The sequence below is a fragment of the Nyctereutes procyonoides genome, unplaced genomic scaffold (assembly GCF_905146905.1).
Source record: "Nyctereutes procyonoides isolate TBG_1078 unplaced genomic scaffold, NYPRO_anot_genome, whole genome shotgun sequence".
Classification (NCBI taxonomy): domain Eukaryota; kingdom Metazoa; phylum Chordata; class Mammalia; order Carnivora; family Canidae; genus Nyctereutes; species Nyctereutes procyonoides.
In genome coordinates, this window is record NW_026575121.1 from 35,232,697 (window position 1) to 35,254,893 (window position 22,197).

The following is a 22,197-nucleotide window of genomic DNA, read 5'->3' on the forward strand; positions in this document are numbered from 1 at the left end:
ATAATGTTTTCAAATTTAGGGTACCTCAAGAATATATGAAAGCTTAGTTTAAAATAAAAGATCACCAGGAGCCAGTCTCAGAGATTTTGATTTATTATAACCCTGTTCAAGGCCACACATTTGTATTTTAATCTGTTCCTGAGGTGACTTTTATGAAGTTTGAGCATAGCCCTTTCATTTGAAACAGTACCTTTTTTAAAAGTTAACTTGAAAAACAATGACATTTTGGTTAAGAACAAAGCCTTTGGAGTTGAACTAAGTGGTTTCACAACTTTCTGTTATTTCCTTGCCTATTAAAAGTAATACCTTCTCCACAGAGTTTTTGTAGGAAGTACATGAGTTAGTATTAACTAACTTTAGAACAGAGACTAACCACCACCACCAATAAACTCCCAATAAATGTCAGCTATTATTACTTCATGAATAATGATGTTATTTAACACCATATATGAATTAGAAGTGGTTTATCATCACTGCAGTATATGACAAGCAGAAAGTTATTTTAAAAATCTGAAAGTGTTTTCAAAATAGTTTAGAAAGAGACTTGACTTAAAACATTCTATTTAAAAATATTATAATGATCTATGTTTGATTTGATAACATAAAATTGGAGATCATAGGATTTGTTTTGACAAAATATTTTCACAGTGTATACTAGATGCTGTTGCAATACTGTATTTCAGAGATCCACACTGAGTATAAGATCTTATTAAATACAAATACTTTTCATATTTTTTTATTATTCCATCATGTTTTATGACCTCAGCTATCATAGACTCTAATAGCATAATAGTTTCAGTATTCATTTGAAAACATCTGTATATGAAAATACATTTTCCTATTCACAAGTGCCTTTTTGAATAAGGAGATCTCAAACCATGTTACTAATTTAAAAAAAATACCTAATGGAGTCTCTGTAGATAGATGATAAATAGATGGATGAATGGATGAGTGGATGGATGGGTGGATGGATGGATGGACAGACAGACAAGAAAGAATGAAAGAAAGAAAGGAAAAAACAAGGAAGGAAAGAGAAAAAATAAAGAAAGAGAGAGAAAAAGAAAAAGGAAGGAAACAGTAGAGAGGTATTCTACATTCTTATATTCTACTTGTCAAAGTTTGCATTTATAAAAATTTTTTTTAATAATAAAATTATTTTTTATTGGTGTTCAATTTGGCAACATACAAAATAACACCCAGTGCTCATCCCGTCAAGTGCCCCCCTCAGTGCCCGTCACCCATTCACCCCCACCCCTCGCCCTCCTCCCCTCCCACCACCGCTAGTTCATTTCCTAGAGTTAGAAGTCTTTATGTTATGTCTCCCTTTCTGATATTTCCCACACATTTCTTCTCCCTTCCCTTCTATTCCCTTTCACTATTATTTATATTCCCCAAATGAATGAGAACATACACTGTTTGTCCTTCTCCGATTGACTTACTTCACTCAGCGTAATACCCTCCAGTTCCATCCACGTTGAAGCAAATGGTGGGTATTTGTCTTTTCCAATGGCTGAGAAATATTCCATTGTGTACATAAACCACATCTTCTTTATCCATTCATCTTTTGATGGACACCGAGGCTCCTTCCACAGTTTGGCTATTGTGGACATTGCTGCTAGAAACATCGGGGTGCAAGTGTCCCGGCATTTCATTGCATCTGTATCTTTGGGGTAAATCCCCAACAGTGCAATTGCTGGGTCGTAGGGCAGGTCTATCTTTAACTCTTTGAAGAATCTCCACACAGTTTTCCAGAGTGGCTGCACCAGTTCACATTCCCACCAAGTGTAAGAGTCTTCCCTTTTCTCCACATCCTCTCCAACATTTGTAGTTTCCTGCCTTGATAATTTTCCCCATTCTCACTGGTGTGAGGTGGCATCTCATTGTGGTTTTGATTTGTATTTCCCTGATGGCAAGTGATGCAGAGCATTTTCTCATGTGCATGTTGGCCATGTCTATGTCTTCCTCTGTGAGATTACTGTTCATGTCTTTTGCCCAATTCATGATTGGATTGTTTGTTTCTTTGCTGTTGAGTTGAATAGTTCTTTATAGATCTGGGAAACTAGCCCTTTATCTGATACATCATTTGCAAATATCTTCTCCCATTCTGTAGGTTGTCTTTTAGTTTTGTTGACTGTATCCTTTGCTGTGCAAAAGCTTCTTATCTTGAAGAAGTTCTAATAGTTCATTTTTGCTTCTGTTTCTTTTGCCTTCGTGGATGTATCTTGCAAGAAGTTACTGTGGCTGAGTTCAAAAAGGGTGTTGTCTGTGTTCTCCTCTAGGATTTTGATGGACTCTAGTCTCACATTTAGATCTTTCATCCATTTTGAGTTTATCTTTGTGTATGGTGCAAGAGAGTGGTCTAGTTTCATTCTTCTGCATGTGGTTGTCCAATTTTTCCAGCACCATTTATTGAAGAGACTGTCTTTCTTCCAGTGGATAGTCTTTCCTCCTTTATCAAATATTAGTTGACCATAAAGTTCAGGGTCCACTTCTGGGTCCTCTATTCTGTTCCATTGATCTCTGTGTCTGTTTTTGTGCCAGTACCACACTGTCGTGATGACCACAGCTTTGTAGTACAACCTGAAATCTGGCATTGTGATGCCCCCAGCCATGGTTTTCTATTTTAAAATTCCCCTGGCTATTCCGGTCTTTTCTGATTCCACACAAATCTTAAAATAATTTGTTCTAACTCTCTGAAGAAAGTCCATGGTATTTTGATAGGGATTGCATTAAACGTGTAAATTGCCCTGGGTAACATTGACATTTTCACAATATTAATTCTGCCAATCCATGAGCATGGAATATTTTTCCATCTCTTTGTGTCTTCCTCAATTTCTTTCAGAAGTGTTCTATAGTTTTTAGGGTATAGATCCTTTACCTCTTTGGTTAGGTTTATTCCTAGGTATCTTATGCTTTTGGGTGCAATTGTAAATGGGATTGACTCCTTAATTTCTCTTTCTTCAGTCTGTTAGTGTATAGAAATGCCACTGATTTCTGGGCATTGATTTTGTATCCTGCCACACTACCAAATTGCTGTATGAGTTCTAGCAATCTTGGGGTGGAGGCTTCTGGGGTTTCTATGTAGAGTATCATGTCATCGGCGAAGAGGGAGAATTTAACTGCTTCTTTGCCAATTTGAATGCCTTTAATGTCTTTTTGTTGTCTGATTGCTGAGGCTAGGACTTCCAGTACTATGGTGAATAGCAGTGGTGAGAGTGGACATCCCTGTCTGGTTCCTGATCTTAGGGGAGACGCTCCCAGTGCTTCCTCATTGAGAATTATGTTTGCTGTGGGCTTTTCGTAGATGGCTTTTAAGATGTTGAGGAATGTTACCTCTATCCCTACACTCTGAAGAGTTTTGATCAGGAATGGATGCTGTATTTTGTCAAATGCTTTCTCTGCATCTAATGAGAGGATCATATGGTTCTTGGCTTTTCTCTTGCTGATATGATGAATCACATTGATTGTTTTATGAGTGTTGAACCAGCCTTGTGTCGCGGGGGTAAATCCAACTTGGTCATGGTGAATAATTTTCTTTATGTACTATTGTATCCTATTGGCTAGTAGCTAATTGAGAATCTTTGCATCCATGTTCATCAGGGATATTGGTCTGTAATTCTCCTTTTTGTTGGGGTCTTTGTCTGGTTTGGGAATTAAGGTGATGCTGGCCTCATAGAATGAAGTTGGAAGTACTCCATCTCTTTCTATCTTTCCAAACAGCTTTAGTAGAATATGTATGGTTTCTTCTTTAAACGTTTGATAGAATTCCCCTGGGAAGGCATCTGACCCTGTAATTTTGTGTCTTGGGAAGTTTTTGATGACTGCTTCAATTTCCTCCATGGTTATTGGCCTGTTCAGGTTTTCTATTTCTTCCTGTTCTAGTTTTGGTAGTTTGTGGCTTTCCAGGAATGCGTCCATTACTTCTAGATTGCCTAATTTATTGGCGTATAGCTGTTCATAATGTTTTTAAAATCGTTTGTATTTCCTTGGTGTTGGTAGTGATCTCTCCTTTCTCAGTCATGATTTTATTAATTTGAGTCTTCTCTCTCTTCTTTTTAATAAGGCTGGCTAATGGTTTATCTATCTTATTAATTCTTTCAAAGAACCAACTCCTGGTTCTGTTGATCTGTTCCACAGTTCTTCTGGTCTCGATTTCGTTGAGTTCTGCATGAATCTTTATTAACTCTCTTCTTCTGCTGGGTATAGGATCTATTTGCTTTTTTTCTCTAGGTGTAAGGTTAGCTTTTGTATTTGAGTTCTTTCCAGTTTTTGGATCATACATCCAAAAACTTGTATTGCGATGTATTTCCCCCACAGGACTGCTTTTGCTGTATCCCAAAGATTTTGAACGGTTGTATCTTCATTCTCATTAGTTTCCATGAATATTTTTAATTCTTCCTTAATTTCCTGGTTGACCCTTTCATCTTTTAGCAGGATGGTCCTTATCCTCCATGTGTTTGAGCTCCTTCCAAACTTCTTGTTGTGATTTAGTTCTAATTTCAAGGCATTATGGTCTGAGAATATGCAGGGGACGATCCCAATCTTTTGGTATCGGTTAAGACCCGATTTGTGACCCAGTATGTGGTCTATTCTGTAGAAAGTTCCATGTGCACTTGAGAAGAATCTGTGTTCAGTTGAGTTTGGATGTAAAGTTCTGTAGATATCTGTGAAACCATCTGGTTCAGTGTATCATTTAAAGCTCTTGTTTCCTTGGAGATGTTGTGTTTAGAAGACCTATTGAGTGTAGAAAGCGCTAGATTGAAGTCACCAAGTATAAGTCTATTATTATCTAAGTATGTCTTCACTTTGGTTATTAATTGATTGATACATTTGGCAGCTCCCACATTCGGGGCATATATATTGATGATTGTTAAGTCTTCTTGTTGGATAGAGCCTTTAAGTATGATATAGTGTCCCTCTTCATCTCTCACTACAGTCTTTGGGGTAAATTTTAGTTTATCTGATATAAGGATGGCTACCCCTGCTTTCTTTTGAGGACCATTTGAATGGTACATGGTTCTCCATCCTTTTATTTTTAGGCTGTAGGTGTCCTTATGTCTAAAATGAGTCTCTTGTAGATAGCAAATAGATGGGTCCTGCTTTTTTATCCAGGCTGACACCCTGTGCCTTTTGATGGGGTCATTAAGCCGGTTCACGTTCAGAGTTACTATTGAAAGATATGAGTTTAGTGTCATTATGACATCTATTCAGTCCTTGTTTTTGTGGATTGTTCCCCTGAACTTCTTCTTAAAGGGGAATTTTGAGAGTTCCCCTTAAAATTTCTTGCAGAGCTGGCTTGGAGGTCACATGTTCTTTCAGTTCCTGCCTGTCTTGGAAGCTCTTTATGTCTCCTTCCATTCTGAATGAGAGCCTTGCTGGATAAAGTATTCTTGGTTGCATGTTCTTCTCATTTAGGACACTGAATATATCCTGCCAGCCCTTTCTGGCCTGCCAGGTCTCTGTGGAGAGGTCTGCTGTTATCCTAATACTCCTCCCCATAAAAGTCAGGGACTTCTTGTCTCTTGCTGCTTTAAGGATCCTCTCTTTATCTTTGGAATTTGTAAGCTTAACTATTAGATGTTGAGGTGTTGAACGATTTTTATTGATTTTCGGGGGGGATCTCTCTATTTCCTGGATCAGAATGTCTGTTTCCCTTCCCAGATTAGGAAAGTTTTCAGCGGGATCCCTGGGTGGCTCAGAGGTTTGGCGCCTGTCTTCGGCCGGGGCACGATCCTGGAGACCCGGGATCGAATCCCACATCGGGCTCCCGGTGCATGGAGCCTGCTTCCCCCTTTGCCTGTGTCTCTGCCTCTCTCTCTCTCTGTGACTATCATAAGTAAATAAAAAAAAAAAAAGGAAAGTTTTCAGCTATGATTTGTTTAAATACATATTCTGGCCCTCTGCCCCTTTCGATGCCCTCAGGAACCCCAATTAAACATTGGTTTTTCTTCCTCAGGCTGTCATTTATTTCCCTTAATGTATCCTCATGGTCTTTTATTTGTTTGTCTTTTTTTTCCTCAGTTTCCCTCTTTGCCATCAACTTTTCTTCTATGTCACTTACTCATTCTTCCACCTCGTTAACCCTCATCGTTAGGACTTCTAGTTTGGATTGCATCTCATTCAATTGATTTTTAATTTCTGCCTGATTAGATCTAAATTCTGCAGTCATGAAGTCTCGTGAGTCCTTAATGCTTTTTTCTAGAGCCACCAGTAGCTGTATAATAGTGCTTCTGAATTGGCTTTCTGACATTGAAGTGTAATCCAGATTTTGTAACTCTGTGGGAGAGAGGGCTGTTTCTGATTCTTTCTTTTGAGGTGAGGTTTTCCTTCTGGTCATTTTGCTCAGTGCAGAGTGGCCAAAAACATGTTGTATTGGGAAAAGGAGTAAAAGAGAGGAGAGAAAGAAGGAAAGAAAAGAGAAAAAGAAAAAAGGAAGAGAAAAAGAAAAAAAAGAAGAGAAAGAAAAAGAGAAAGAAAGGGAAAAAAAGGGGTGGGTAAGCAAACAGAAATCAAAACAATAGAAAACAAAAACAAAAACAAAAACACACGGGGGAGTATCCTCTGATTCTGTGTACTATAAGTGCCTTGACTTCCCCTGGAACTTTCCAGTGCTGTTTTGTCAATAATTTGTTTTTCCTCTTGCCGTCTAGTTGGTCTTCTCGGGGAGGGGCCTGCTGTGCTGATTTTCAGGTGTCAGCATTTGGGGGAGCTGCTCTGCCCCTGCCTGGTGCAGGGCTCAGTGGGGGTTGTTTACCCCGTAGGGCCCCAGGAGGAACAGCAGCAGTTGCTATGGCAACTCTGGAAGCCTGGATTCAGCCCCCGCAGGAACTACGGGGCTCTCTGTCCGCAGGGCCTGGAGGCTCCGGGGTGGGGCCGCTGATCTGCTCAGCTCGGGGCAGGAGCGTCCTCGCTGTCCTGGGCCCTCCCGGCCTCTGCCTGTCCCGGGGGAGGCCGGATCCTGGGCTGTGTCCCGGCGCCCTGTGCTCCGGGGCCTGCGCTGGTGGATTCGCGCTCCCGCCCCGCAGCCCCCTCCACGGAGCCGCCGCCCGAGCCCCTCCGAGCTGCTCCGGGTCCGCCGTGCGCGCTGCAGCCCTTAGGGAGCTCGGCCGCGGGGTGTGGGGCTCTCCCGGGGCGCAGGTGTCTGTTAGTGTCCCCGGGAGCCCGAGGGCATCCCCGCCCTCCTGGGTCCTGCTCCAACTCCCTGCGAGCCCCTTTCCGCCCGCCCGGGAAGGTTGGTGCAGCTCCTGCTCCTCCGGGACGGGGCTCTCCTGTCCTGGGGACACTCGCCCCGGCCTCAGCCCGGCTCCTCCGGGGCCCCTCCCCCTCGGAGGCCTTTTGTTTCTTTATTTCTTTTTCCCCGTCTTCCTACCTGATAGAAGCGCGGACTCTTCTCACTGTAGCGTTCCAGCTGGTCTCTCTTTACATCTCAGGCCGAATTCGTAGGTTTTCAGGATGATTTTAAGGTTATCTAGGTAATTTGTTACCCAGTATGTGGTCTATTCTAGAGAAAGTTCCATGTGCATTTGAGAAGAATGTATATTCAGTTGAGTTTGGATGTAAAGTTCTGTAGATATCTGTGAAACCATCTGGTCCAGTGTATCATTTAAAGCTCTTGTTTCCTTGGAGATGTTGTGTTTAGAAGACCTATTGAGTGTAGAAAGCGTTAGATTGAAGTCACCAAGTATAAGTGTATTATTATCTAAGTATGTCTTCACTTTGGTTATTAATTGATTGATACATTTGGCAGCTCCCACATTCGGGGCATATATATTGATGATTGTTAAGTCCTCTTGTTGGATAGAGCCTTTAAGTATGAGATAGTGTCCCTCTTCATCTCTCACTACAGTCTTCAGAGTAAATTTTAGTTTATCTGATATAAGGATGGCTACCCCTGCTTTCTTTTGAGAACCATTTGAATGGTAAATGGTTCTCCAACCTTTTATTTTCAGGTTGTAGGTGTCCTTCTGTCTAAAATGAGTCTCTTGTAGACAGCAAATAGATGGGTCCTGCTTTTTTATCCAGGCTGACACCCTGCGCCTTTTGATGGGGTCATTAAGCCCATTCACGATCAGAGTTACTATTGAAAGATATGAGTTTAGTGTCATCATGATATCTATTCAGTCCTTGTTTTTGTGGATTGTTCCACTGAACTTCTTCTTAAAGGGATATTTTAAGAGTCCCCCTTAAAATTTCTTGCAGAGCTCGTTTGGAGGTCACATATTCTTTCAGTTCCTGCCTGTCTTGGAAGCTCTTTATCTCTCCTTCCATTTTGAATGAGAGCCTTGCTGGATAAAGTATTCTTGGTTGCATGTTCTTCTCATTTAGGACCCTGAATATATCCTGCCAGCCCTTTCTGGCCTGCCAGGTCTCTGTGGAGAGGTCTGCTGTTACCCTAATATTCCTCCCCATGAAAGTCAGGGACTTCTTGTCTCTTGCTGCTTTAAGGATCTTCTCTTTATCTTTGGAATTTGCAAGCTTAACTATTAAGTGTCATGGTGTTGAACGGTTTTTATTGATTTTTGGGGGGGATCTCTCTATTTCCTGGATCTGAATGCCTGTTTCCCTTCCCAGATTAGGAAAGTTTTCAGCTATGATTTGTTTAAATACATATTCTGGCCCTCTGGCCCTTTCAGCGTCCTCGGGAACCCCAATTAAATGTAGGTTTTTTTTCCTTAGGCTGTCGTTTATTTCCCTTAATCTATCTTCATGGTCTTTTAATGTTTGTCTCTTTTTTTCCTCAGTTTCCCTCTGTGCCATCAACTTGTCTTCTATGTCACTCACTTGTTCTTCCAACTCGTTAAGCCTCGTCGTTAGGACTTCTAGTTTGGATTGCATCTCATTCAATTGATTTTTAATTTCTGCCTGATTAGATCTAAATTCTGCAGTCATAAAGTCTCTTGATTCCTTTATGCTTTTTTTCTAGAGCCACCAGTAGTTGTATAATAGTGCTTCTGAATTGGCTTTCTGACATTGAATTGTAATCCAGATTTTGTAACTCTGTGGGAGAGAGGGCTGTTTCTGATTCTTTCTTTTGAGGTGAGGTTTTCCTTCTAGTCATTTTGCTCAGTGCAGAGTGGCCAAAAACAAGTTGCATTGGGAAAAGGAGAAAAAGAGAGGAGAGAAAGAAGGAAAGGAAAGAGAAAAAGAAAAAAAGAAGAAAAAAGAAAAAAAAGAGAAGAAAAAGAGAAAGAAAAAGAAAGAAAGGTAAAAAAAAGGTGGGGAAACAAACAGAAATCAAAAAGCAAAAAAAAAAAAAAAAAAAAAAAAAAAACAAAACAAAAAAAACACCGGGGAGTATCTTCTGATTCTGTAGACTTTAAGTCCCTTGACTTCCCCTGGAACTGGTCCGTCCAGCTGGTCTTCTGGGGGAGGGGCCTGCTGTGCTGATTTTCAGGTGTGAGTACTTGGGGGAGCTGCTCTGCCCCTGCCTGCTGCAGGGCTCAGTGGGGGTTGTTTACCCCGTGGGGCCCCAGGAGGAACAGTCGCAGTTGCTATGGCAACTCTGGAAGCCTGGATTCAGCCTCCGCAGGAACTACGGGCTCGGGGCTCTCGGCTCTCCGTCCGCAGGGCCTGGAGGCTCCGGGGCGGGGCCGCTGATCTGCTCAGCTCGGGGCAGGAGCGTCCTCGCTGTCCTGGGCCCTCCCGGCCTCTGCCTGTCCCAGGGGGAGGCCGGATCCTGGGCTGTGTCCCGGCGCCCAGAGCTTCGGGGCCTGCGCTGTTGGATTCGCGCTCCCGCCCCGCAGCCCCCTCCGCGGAGCCGCTCCCGAGCCCCTCCGAGCTGCTCCGGTGCGCGCTGCAGCCCTTAGGGAGCTCGGAGCACTCTCCTGCGCTCGCAGGTGTCTGTTAGTGTCCCCGGGAGCCCGAGGGCATCCCCGCCCTCCTGGGTCCTGCTCCACCTCCCTGCGAGCCCCTTTCCGCCCGCCCGGGAAGGTTGGTGCAGCTCCTGCTCCTCCGGGACGGGGACGGGGCTCTCCTGTCCTGGGGACACTCGCCCCGGCCTCAGCCCGGCTCCTCGCGGGGCCCCTCCCCCTCGGAGGCCTTTTGTTCCTTTATTTCTCTTTCCCCGTCTTCCTACCTTGATAGAAGCGCGGACTCTTCTCACTGTAGCGTTCCAGCTGGTCTCTCTTTACATCTCAGGCCGAATTCGTAGATTTTCAGGATGGTTTGAAGGTTATCTAGGTAATTTGGTGGGGACATCTTCGCCTTTATAAAAATTGTATTGAAGGCTGTAGAAAAATAAAGCAGCTGATATTTTCCTGATTCCTTCTTTTTTTTTTTTAAGATTTTATTTATTTATTCGTGAGAGACACACACACACACAGAGGCAGGGACACAGGCAGAGGGAGAAGCAGGCTCCATGTAGGGAGCCTGACTCGGGACTCAATTTGAGGACTCCAGGATCATGCTCTGGGTGGAAGGCAGGTGCTAAACCTCTGAGCCACCCAGGCATCCCTCCTGATTCCTTCTAAAATTAATAATAATATTGGCTCTACCATATCATGATTTATATACGGAATTTAAATTTAAACCTAGGTGATTAGGTAAATTATCAGGGTAGAACTTTTTTTTAAAGATGTATTTATTTATTCATGAGACACACACACATAGAGACAGAGAGATAAGCAGAGGGAGAAGCAGGCTCTCTGCAGGGAGCCCCATGTGTGACTTGATCCCGGATCCTGGGATTACACCCTGAGCTGAAGGCTGATGCTCAACTGCTGAGCCACTGAGGTGTCCCAGGGTAGAACATTTTAAAATGTATTTAAAGAACAAGAATACAAGCCTATTTTATCTAAAGATGTGGTTATCATTATTTTAATAAAGAAAAAGAAACAATATTTATTCATAAGGATACTATTGTATATGGGAATTGTTAATTATACCAAAGGTATTAAATTATTCAAGTCACTCATACAAGAGGGGTATATCATCACTGAAGTGACAATCATGTCCTTGAGAATATTCTTTAACTTATTTTGTGTATCTGTAGTAACAATGAGTGGAAACATCTTACATATAAAAGTATTATCTGCCCAAATCAGGAACTGCATGAAATAATATGGAAAAATCCTCAAAGTATTTTTAATAATGTAAACTATGCTATACGATGTTCTCAGACACTTCATATGGTTAAAGATCATTATTTTTAAAATATACATATTTGAATATTTAGTAATGGAGATAGAATTGATCCTATTGGGCGGCCCCGGTGGCTCAGCAGTTTAGTGCTGCCTTCAGCCCAGGGCCTGACCCTGGAGACCCAGTATCGAGTCCCACATCAGGTTCCCTGCATGGAGCCTGTTTCTCCTTCTGCTTGTGTCTCTGCCTCTCTCTCTCTTTCTGTCTCTCATGAATAAATAAATAAAATAAAAAAAATTGATCCTATTTATGAAAATATGCAACATTACATGGAAGCTAGAGATAAAAAAGAATTCCCTCAACTACATTTCAAACATAGATTGATTTGGTGGTATTATTAACACATATCTATCTATTCAAATAAATAACTATGACATACTTTTATAAGATAAATAAATACAAATCATCTTTGAAGAGAATACACAGAAACTTTTCAATCTTAAAATTCCCTATCCTTTCAGCCTAACAGTCAATCAAGTAAAAAGGGTTTTATTACTACTGTATTGATAGATCTTTGACAATTGGAGGTTAGCGGGGCTAAGGGGCTCATTATTTTTATATGTTGCATATTTGTTTGCTTTATTTTTGTTCTCCCATAATAAAAAGATCAGACAATGAGATCACAAAGTCCTATGAAGTTCACCCATTGCTCATCGTAGTTCTCTAACCAGCTTACTATGCATTTGATCCATTGAAGATGCTGAAGATTCTGTTTAAGTGCAGGTTTAATGAGCACCACATAGAAGTTTTATTTGTGATTTCTCACTGGGTAATTTCAGAAATAATTAGTGCCACTGAACCATCGTTGAACAGGATCAGACCTCTAGTTGCATTATGAATTAGAAATGCGAGTTATTAAGATATTTAAAGAGAGAATAAAACATTAATAAATCCCTAGGACATTTTTAGTTATCTCCAATTAGTCCCTTTAGGACATTTCTTTATACTCAGGTATAAACAGAGCTACTACTTGGAGCAGTGCAGGTTCTTCTCTTGTGCCCACTGCCCTTACAATCTTTCTTCCTTTAATTATACTAAATGTCTATTTCTTCTGCCTATATGTTTTTTTTCCTGCTGCTTATAAATTCTTCACATTATGCTGGCATTTTCCTCTAACAAGAAGCTGTTTACATTTCTTATAGCCAGCTCTTTGGAAAGGTGATTACAACAGAGATATTGTCCTAAAATCTCAGGGTTTTTTTTTTTATCACTTATTTTGGGGGAGAGGAAACAGTGAATGTTGAAACATATTCAGCTGTGTCAAAAACAGACCTAAGTATATCACTGTTGTTATGAATTGTTACGGTGGCTAACCAAATATATCATTTCTCCCATCTCTCTAGTTTACCTGTACTTAGGAGGAATCTCTTCAGATCCTTTAGTCATTAAACACAAAAGGAAAATCAAAAGTAGTTGGAGTTTTCAAAATCAAAATAGGTGATGTAATAAACCAATTGCATTTTTTCTGGTGTAATTACTTGTCTTGGCTTTCCTTTAGTTAAATTGGATCTTAATCTCCCAAACCTAAAATTTAATATTTGGCAGAATCTATAAGAAATAAGAAATTTGATAAGAAATAATCACATACTCTGATATAAAAGTTAGCTATAATTCCTATGATTATAATGTTTCAAATTATTTCCGTTTATCTGAAAAAAACTGAAGCAGAAAACTCAATTTTATAAAACCCAGGCAATTATGATTGTGTGTGTGTGTGTGTGTGTGTGTGCGAACACCACAATAGGGTATGTCTTATTATAATGCCTTAATTAGTTGATTATTGAAGTATCTGATTTCTGGTCCAAGGAAAAGAGTTTATGGAAAGGAAGAGATGGGTAACCTTTCAGAAAACAGGAAATCCTACGAATCAAGCAAAACTAAGTTTATTAGGTCTACTTCAATAAAGAAAAACAAATCTTATATGCTTAGATTATCTCAAAATTAAAGAAATACATTTACAGGATTTTGGAGCTCAGGCTATTTATTAAACAATAGCTTTGAATTGGTAAGCAGAATGAGTTATGAGCTTTGATGAGCAACCTGTAATTTTGATACAAAACCAATTTTACTTAACTCACAGACTTATGTTCCAAAAGCACATATTTTTTGGTATGTCTAACTAAATTATTAATGTTCATTCTTGGTATTATTTGACACATTTTTGGCCCCGAAATGATGTTTTAACAAAATTATGGGAAAGTTTATTTTATAATATTTGTTATCATAGAGGTAAGACAAAGAGCCATTTTAGGAGAAAATAAAAATATAACAAAACAACCACAAACAAAATAAAACAAAGCTATCATAACCACTATAAAAAAATAAAAACATAAAACAAATCCCTATCATTTCTAATGTGGTATATATAGTGTGTGTGTCTGTAAGTGTGTGTGTGTGTGTGTGTGTTTAGCTCTTAAAATCTTTACTTCAAAAAACATTGCATGTTATTATCTTTTTTAATTGTGGAAAAACATAACATAAAATTTGCCATTTTATAATGTGTGTTTTTTTTTGTTTTAAACTCTTTAATTGTCCTACATATTGTTAAATATTTTAATAAAGGTTAGTTAAGCAACTAATCTTTTCTGTTACCATTGAATGAGGAATTGCAATACTTTGGCACTGCTAGTGGATAATTTTTATCCTGAGAATACACCTAAAGCTTATCTCACTTCTGAATCTTTAGTAAATACCAGAATGCCAGATACCTAGAAAGAACTCAACAGTTTTTAAATTAAAAAATGAATACTTAAGTACTATTTTCTGGCCCTGGATTTATAGATAATTTCAACTCAGAAGTAATACTTGTGAATCACTTGATACACAAATTTCACAACTTTGTATGCAGCAAGATCTGGCTAATTCATCTGAGCTCCAACAGGGTAGAATTACCATTTCTCACAGTTGACTTAGACTCTGTATTTCCTGAATAGATCAAGACCTTGAAGAGACTATAATTCATCCTAAATTATTTCATGAAAGTATACAATTTATAATAATGGAAATTTCAGATAATTCTTATAGCCTCTCCCTTTTTAATTCATCTCCTAGAAAATAAAAGATGAGAAAATCCTTAGTGTTCTCATTTTTGCATTAAACCCTCATTGGATAAAGAATATTTTTTAATTAGTAAGTATTTCTCAAGTCTATAACACACAAACACCCATATACACACACAATTTTCTTCTTAACTGTAAAACTACTAGAAGCATTTGCTCCCAGTCACTTCCAATCAGTTCTACTTGATTTTAAGTTCTGTAGCTATACTCAAAATTATTCCAATTATTTATGCATGGTTCTCAAGTTTGCCTTATTTCTTTGTCTCCCTTACCTCTCTTTTGCTTAAATATGCATTCTTTGAAGACAGGTAAATAGGAATGTGGGAAGATACTACATTTAATCCAATCTTTTCTACACAATTAAAAAAAGTCATTTAACTGAAAAGACTTAAAATAGTGGGTTTTTTTGCTCAAAGTATTCTTTTTTTTGGTCTTATTTCCTGCTTTTTAATTTAAAAGTACATAGCAAACCTATGGGGCTACAAATCTGAACTCTTCTTTTTTTATTTTATTGCTGTCAGAGGAAAGTCAGTTCTTGCTTTGTCATCTCTGATACAACTCTGCCAAATCAGGTAGTGGTAGCCAAAACACACTAATATTCTTTCTGTTTCAACTTCTAGTGACAAGTTGGCACTTATTCTTCCCTCTATTTTTTTTTCTGAGGTAAACATGTTATTACATATTTCATCACATTACATGTAATCTATTTTTCAACTCCAAAATCTATTTCTTCATTCTCTGCTGTAAACTGTTAAAGCAATGTCACATATTTTGTTACTACAATTGGAGCATCCCACACTAAATAACAAGAAGCTGTATTACTTAGAATAGAAATGACTGTAGTAATAAATAAGCACAAATGTGTTTAAGGACTATGGTACAATGGAGGTATATTCCTTTTATTTTTTTTAAGATTTCATTTATTTATTCATGAGAGCCAGAGAGACAGGCAGAAACAAAGGCAGAGGGAGAGGCAGGCTCCATGCAGGGAGCCCGATGCAGGACTTGATCCCAGGACCCCAGATTTTACCCTGAGCTGATGGCAGACGCGTAACCGCTGAGCCACCCAGGCATCCCAATGGAGGTATAGTCTTAATCATATATTAATTTAAGGATATATTCTTCCTACATTTAGTAATTTAATATCCCAAGCTCCTTTTGCAGGGAGGTCTCCTACTATGGCAGTTTGTGGACTACACTTATTACTGTCTTGTGAGTCTTTCACCCAGAGAGTACAAATGTTGCCTTCATTTAGGTGTATTAAGGGGTAAAGGAACATGCAAAAATACTTTCTTTTTCCTACAGAAAAGTCTTGTGTATGCAATGGTATACCTTCATACCCTCTCATTATCCATTGGGTACTACTCAGTCATACAGAACACTTAGTTATGGGAAAAACTGGGAAATATGGTCTAGCTGTGACCTAGTTAGTGTGCTAGTTAGCTTCTGAAAGGCCTCCCAATGACCCGTGTTTGTGGTATTTACATCCTACATATTCCACTCCCCTGTGTTTCAACTGGACCTAATGACTTGCTCCTAACACATGGAATATGGCAAAGTGACCAGATACCATTTCAGAGATTAGTTAATAAAAGACTCTCTTTTGTGTTGCTTACTTTCCTCTTACCCTTCTCTATTTCTTTCTTTGCTGAAGCAAGGTACAGTGTTCTGGAATGCCCTGTGGAGTGTTCTTCCAGGTGAGTAAATGAAGGTGTCCTCCAGCCAACATCTCAGGAGGAAGGAATCATGTGAATAGCCACAAGAATGAAGATAAGACAGAAAATCCAAACTAGCTTTGGAAATCACATAACATACCATTCATGATAATCTGAGCCCATGTTTATTCAAGGACCGGGAACACCTATGTCTGTCCACTTGTAAGTGACAGGAATATCACATCATGCTATAGGACAGACTTGCAGAATGGCAAATCTTCTTGCAGTCATTTTGAAAAACTCAGTCATCCAGGTTTTTACTTCTGGTATAGAATTTTCAATAATTCTATTTTTGTATGGTAATATCTTTGTTTATAATTTGCATTATCCAGATTACTTATTATGTTGGAAATCTTTTATTAAATATATATATATATATATATATATATATATATATATATATATAGCCACCAGGTGGCTCAGCGGTTTTGCGGTGCCTTCAGTCTAGGGCATGATCCTGGAGACCCGGGATCGAGTCCCGCGTTGGGCTCCCTGCATGGAGCCTGTTTCTCCCTCTGCCTGTGTCTCTGCTTCTCTCTCTTTCTGTGTCTCATGAATAAATAAATAAAATCTTAAAAAAAATAATGTTTAAATATATATATGAAATATAAAATAAAATCTTCCTGAAGGCCATAAAGATATTCTCCTATATGTTTAAAAAAAATTAGAATAGGGTTGTTGTTGTTTTTTATAGAAGAATTGAAAGTTCAATGCAAAATATGTTTTGATCTGAGAGTAAGTTATCACAAAGGTACCACCCTTCCTCAATACTTAAGAATAAAGGGTGTTCCTCTAGATAACCTAGATGCTTTGATCACATTGTAACATTGATATGTCATTGACATCTATTATTCAGAACTCTTTCAAGCTTTGCTTTGTTCATATGTGTATAGCTATGTTTAATCAACAACTGGTCAAATTCTGCCAAAATAATTCAGATTTTGAGATTGCAGTGATTTCATGTATCAATTTTGGGAAAATTGTCAATTTGCCATAGCTTTCCTGCAATCCACATGCCTAAGAGTTTGTCCTCCAATCCATTGATGACAATGAAGATGTTATTCATTTTTTACCAGAATAGCCTTCTTTTTACATTTATATCTATAATGGATCTGGTATGAGCATTCCATTTCTTTTTTTTTTATTTTTTATTTTTATTTATTTATGATAGTCACACACACACACAGAGAGAGAGGCAGAGACACAGGCAGAGGGAGAAGCAGGCTCCATGTACCGGGAGCCCGACGTGGGACTCGATCCCGGGTCTTCAGGATCGCGCCCTGGGCCAAAGGCAGGCGCTAAACCGCTGTGCCACCCAGGGATCCCGAGCATTCCATTTCTTTGTGTCATCTTCAGTTTTTTTCATCAATGTTTTACAGTTTCAGAGTATAGGTCTTTCAACACTTAAGTTTATTATATTATGTTTATTCTTATATATTTTTGGCAATTGTAAATGGGATTGGTTTATTAATTTCACTTTTATGATGCTTTATTATTAGTGTATAGGAATGCAACTGATTTCTGTATATTAATTTTGTACTCTGCAAATTTACCGAACTTATTTATGAGTTTTAGTAGTTTTTTGGTGAAGTCTTTAGGGTTTTCTATATATAGTATCTTGTCATTTCCAAATAATAAGAATCTTATTTCCACCTTACCAATTGAATGCATTTTATTTCTTAATGTTGTCTAATAGCTATGGCTAGGCCTTCTAGGACTATGTTGAATAAAAGTGGCTAAGAGCGGACATCCTTGTCCTGCTGTTGAACTTAGGGGAAAGCTCTCAGTTTTTTTTATAATTGAGTATGATGTTGTTTCTAGGTTTTTCATGTAAAGCATTTATTTTGTTGAGGTAAGTTCCCTCTAAATCTACTTTGTGGAGGGTTTTTATTATGAATGAATGCTGTACTTTATCAAATATTTTTGCTGCATCTATTCAAATGAGCATGTGGTTTTTATCACTTCTGTTATTGATGAGCCATATCTCATTGATTTGTGAATATTGAACAACCTTCACATCTGGGAATTAACCCCACCTGATTGTGGTATGTGATTTTTAAATATATTGCTGGATTCATTTTGCTAGTGTTTTGTTGAGGATTTGTGCATCTGTATTCATGAAAGATATTGGTCTATAGTTCTCATTTTTTGTATGCGATGGCTTCATCTGGTTTTCTTATCAAGTGATACTGGACTCAGAATGAAGTGGGAAGTTTTCCTTCCTTTTGCACTTTTTAAAATAGTTTGAGAAAAATGAGTATTACCTGTTCTTTAAATGTTTGATAGAATTTGCCTGTGAAGTTGTTAGGTCCTGAACTTTTGTTTTTGTTTGTTTGTTTGTTGGTTTTAAGGATTTTATCTATTTATTCATGAGAGACATGAGAGATGCAGAGAGAGAGAGAGGCAGAGACACAGGCAGAGAGAGAAGCAGGCTCCATGGAGGGAGCCCCGATGTGGGACTAGATCCTGGGATTCCAGGATCATGAGCCGAAGGCAGATGCTTAACCACTGAGCGACCCAGGCATTCCTTTTTTGGAGTTTTTTGATTACTGATTTAGCTTCATTGCTGGTAATTAGTCTGTTCAAAATTTCTATTTATTCTTGCTTTAATTTTGGTAGGTTGTATGTTTCTAGGAATTTATCTATATTTTTCTAAGTTGTCCAGTTTGATGGCTTATAAGCTTGCATAATATATATTTCCTAATGTAGGTATTCATAATATCACGTTTGTTTGTATTTCCATAGTGTTGGTTGTTATTTCACCTCTTTCATTAGTGATTTTATTTGGCTTATCTCTTTCTCTCTCTCTCTCTTTTTGTTTTTTGGGTGTTTTTTTTTTTTTTTTTTGGTGAGTTTGGCTGGAGGTTATGCAACTAATATTTTTAGACACTGCTGTTGGTATATAATTTGGCACAACACAATGTGCACAAAATATTTGGTGGTTTCTAGTAAGGCTGAAATATCCTATTATCCAATGGTTTCACACTTAGGTATATGTCTCCCAAAATATGTCTATTTGTTTGCTAAAATAATATAAAGATATTGATAGCATCACTACTTGTAATAACTCCAAACTGGAGGCCAACCAAATAACTTGCAATGTTAGGTTGAATAAAAAAATTTGGGGATAACATACAGCATTGGGAATAAGCAAAGTATTCTATTCTAATTGATAACATAAATCAATTTCATAAACTCATTGAACAAAAGAATTTTGAAGCAAAATTATTACATTGTAGGTTTTTATTTTTTTTAAAAAGAATCTATGCTATTAGAAGACATAAGGTGTTACCTACAAATGACACTAATCATTTGAGGAAATATAGGTGGCTTTTAGAGCGCTAGTAATTTTGAGTTTCTTGGTTTCATATTGTTTAGTTAGGAGCATTCCTCTTCTGATACTCTTACTCTAGATATTTTATTCTTCAATAAAATAGTGTATAATTACTAACAAATATGTAAAATAACTCTTCTTATAAAAACAAAAATACATCAAAATATATTTAAAATAATAAAGAAAAATTGTGAGATGTTTGTGGTTTGGCAGAAGCAATATGTCAAAGAAATCAGTTTTTTAGTTTTCTTTAAATTTATCTAAAGATATAAATCATCTTAATAAAATTCTCAACAGGCAATTTCATTTGTCTTTGATCTTAATGAGATTTGAAAAAAACAAAACTATAATATACAGAATTGAAAAATAAAAGCCAAATTCATCTTAAGAAAAAAGAACAAATCAAGAGGACTTGCTCTAGCAGATATAATGAGCTTTATAAAATTTAAGTAATTAAGCAAACACACAATTATAGATCAGTAGTCCAATATTGCAAATTAAAAAGGTCAGAAACAATCTTACACATACAGTGTTGGGAAATATAATTAAAACCAGAGGAGTCCCAACTCAGAAAATCTCTCCACAAAAGTAGAAGGGAAAGAAAATAATTTTATTTTAATTAAGTATTAAGCCAGAATGTGATATGCATCATAGGCAATCCACTAAGAGATTATAAAGACAGAAAAAAAGGTAATCATTTTAATAGCCAAACAGAATGAAACCTGTTTGTGATGGTTAATTTGATATATCAGCTTGATTAGGCCATAGGTTGCCTGGATAATTTGCTCAAATATTATTCTAAGTGTGGCTGTGAGGGTGTTTCTGGATGGAATTAACATTTGAATTGGAAGATTGAGCAAAGCAGATTGCCAACTCCAATGTGGGTGGGCCCATCTAAAAGGTCAAGGATCTGAATAGAACAAAAAAGATCTGACCATCCTGTAAGTAAGAAGCAATTAATTCCTCTTGCCTAATGCCTTTGAGCAAGAATATCTTTTTGATTTTGGTTTTGTTTTTTTCCTGTCTTCAGCAGAAGGGAAAAATCGGCTCTTTCTGGGTTTAATGCCTAATTGCCTTTAGACTGAAACTATATCAGCTCTTCTGGTTCTCCTGCTTTCAGACTAGACTGTTATTCTACCATCAACTCTTCTTTTTCTCCTTCCTGAGGACTGTAGCTCTTGGGATTGTCAGTCTCCATGATTGCATAAGCCAGCTCCTTAGAATAAATTTCTTTATGTATTGGTTTTGTTTCTCTGGGGAACCCTGACTAATACATTATTACATAAATGTTCTTAAGATAAACAATAACTAGTCCTAGATTTAGAGCATGTGATAGCAGCATTTGTCAAATATAGTTCCTTCTAAATTCACTTCGTAGTTGAGCTGACCATCTGTGTTTGTGTACTGGCTTTATCCACAGGAAAGTAATCTTCTCCTATGTTTTATGACAAGATCATAGTTTTGCAACTTGAAGTGAGACATCAGTCAGTGAGCTGAAGTCAAGCTCTTACCCTTCCACAGAAATAGATAAGGGTGCTTTTTAACTTGCTAATTACATATCCAAGAGAGCTTCCTAGGCTCCTGAGAAAGCCACCCCTGGGTCTTAAAGCTGGCAAGAGGCTTATTTAGCTTTTGAAATGATGTACATATATCACAGAGACTGAGAAGGAACTTACACATTTTCTAAAATAAATACTCTGGGTGCCTGAGTGGCACAGTTGGTTAAGTATCTGAGTTTTAGTTTCAGCTCAGGTCATGAGACTAAGCCCCGCATCAGGCCCTACGTGAGCAGGGAGTCTGCTTGGGATTCCCTCTCCCTTTACTTTTGCCGCTGTCCCTCATTCGCTCTCTCTCTCTCTTAAATAATCTTTATTTTATTTTATTTTATTTTATAAATTAATTTTTATTGGTGTTCAATTTACCAACATACAGAATAACACCCAGTGCTCATCCCGTCAAGTGTCCCCCTCCGTGCCCGTCACCCATTCACCCCCACCCCCTGCCCTCCTCCCCTTCCACCACCCCTAGTTCATTTCCCAGAGTTAGAAGTCTTTATGTTCTGTGTCCCTTTCTGATATCTCCCACACATTTCTTCTCCCTTCCCTTATATTCCCTTTCACTATTATTCATATTCCCCAAATGAATGAGAACATACACTGTTTGTCCTTCTCCGATTGACTTACTTCACTCAGCATAATACCCTCTCTTAAATAATCTTTAAAAAATAGAATAAATACTCCAAGTAAAGGGAGGAATAGAAATCTTTCCCCTTATTTTCAAGGCGAATTAAGCCTCTTACTCTTTTATTTATTTTGTCCTTACAATCTCCTACCTATGTTATAAAACAGTAATCTTACAATTTTCTAATTGTTTTTACTTTCTTTGGGCAAGTTGCAGATGTCTAAATATCCAGCAAGCTCCAGTAAAATAAAAGCAAACCAGTTATCAGAATAATGATAGAATAAGTGAATTACTGATTTTTTTTTCTGAAAGTCAGCATACTATTTGCCTTTGGGGAATAAGTAGCCTTTGAAAAATGCCATACCACTGATAAATGGTTAAATCATATTCTTGATTCATAATGCACAAAAATATTTCTTGGTGATCCATTATTTTACAGATTATTGTGATGCTTTTATTGCTTTCAAGTACAAATGATTAACAATCTATTATTTAATAGTTCCTTATGAAAGCTTACCTATTCCAAGTCTAAGGAATAGTGTAAGGTTGGAGCCTCATAATCAAAATTTTTAATTAAAAGTTTTCCTTGGAAATCCCAATAAATATCTCCTAAGTTTCAGTCTATCACATGCCATTGCCCTTGTATGACTTTTATTTTAAGCTCTTTATTATATAACTTTTATTAGTCCCTTTAGTAATTGTTCTATTTTTCCAAATATTTTTTTTCCAGATATGAAATGCAAAGATATCCATGGCTATCATCTGCTAT